The sequence below is a fragment of the Piliocolobus tephrosceles genome, chromosome 4 (genome assembly GCF_002776525.5).
Source record: "Piliocolobus tephrosceles isolate RC106 chromosome 4, ASM277652v3, whole genome shotgun sequence".
NCBI lineage: Eukaryota > Metazoa > Chordata > Mammalia > Primates > Cercopithecidae > Piliocolobus > Piliocolobus tephrosceles.
In genome coordinates this window covers 36,629,589-36,630,511 of record NC_045437.1, presented here as the reverse complement: position 1 = coordinate 36,630,511, position 923 = coordinate 36,629,589, and positions in this window count along the sequence as shown.

Below are 923 nucleotides of genomic sequence, written 5' to 3'. Positions count from 1 at the left end.
AGTCATCCAAATAGGAACGAAGTGAAATTGTCTCTGTTTGTTGATGACATTATCTTACATACAGAAAACTCTAAAGACTCTACCAAAAAAAACAAAAAAACTGTTTGAGCAGAGAAACAAATTCAGGAAAGTTGTCAGTTACAAAATGTTTGCTATTTTATGAAACTTTACAACTGCTTTCCAGAGTGGCTGTACCCCTTTACATTTGTACCTGTAATACGCGAGTTTTAGTTTCTTTGCCTCCTCAATAGTTTTGTCTTTTTTACTATAACCATTCTAGTATGCATGGAAAATGTCACTGTGATTTTTATTTGCATTTTCTCAGTAACTAAGGATGGCAAGCATCTTTTCGTGTGCTTACTGGGCATTTGCATTATCTTTCTTTAGTGAAATATGTACTCAAATCTTTTGCCCATTTAAAAAATTGGGTTGTCATTTTATTGAATTCTAGATGTTCGTTAAATATTCTGGATATCAGTACCTTAACAGATACGTTATTTGCAAATATCTTCCCCAACTCTTTGGCTTATCTTTCTTTTCACTTTCTTGATGGTATCTTTTGAAGTGCATAAACTTTTAACTTTGATGAAGTCCAACTTATCTTTTTTTTCCCTCTTTCATCGTGTATGCTTTTGGTGTTGCATCTAAGAACTCACTGCCTAACCCAAGGTTAAAAATATTTTCTCCTATGTTTTCTTTAGGACCGTCTTTACATTTAAATCTATAACTTATTTTGAGTTAATTTTTATATGGTTAAGTATGGTAAGTAAGGTTCCAAATACTTTTTTTTTTTTTTTTTTTTTTTTTGATGTCTTTTTTCTCTGTGGCCCAGGCTGGAGTACAGTAGTGCAATCTCGGCTCACTGCAAACTCCGCCTCCCAGGTTCAAGCAATTCTTCTGTGTCAGCCTTCTGAGTAGCTAGG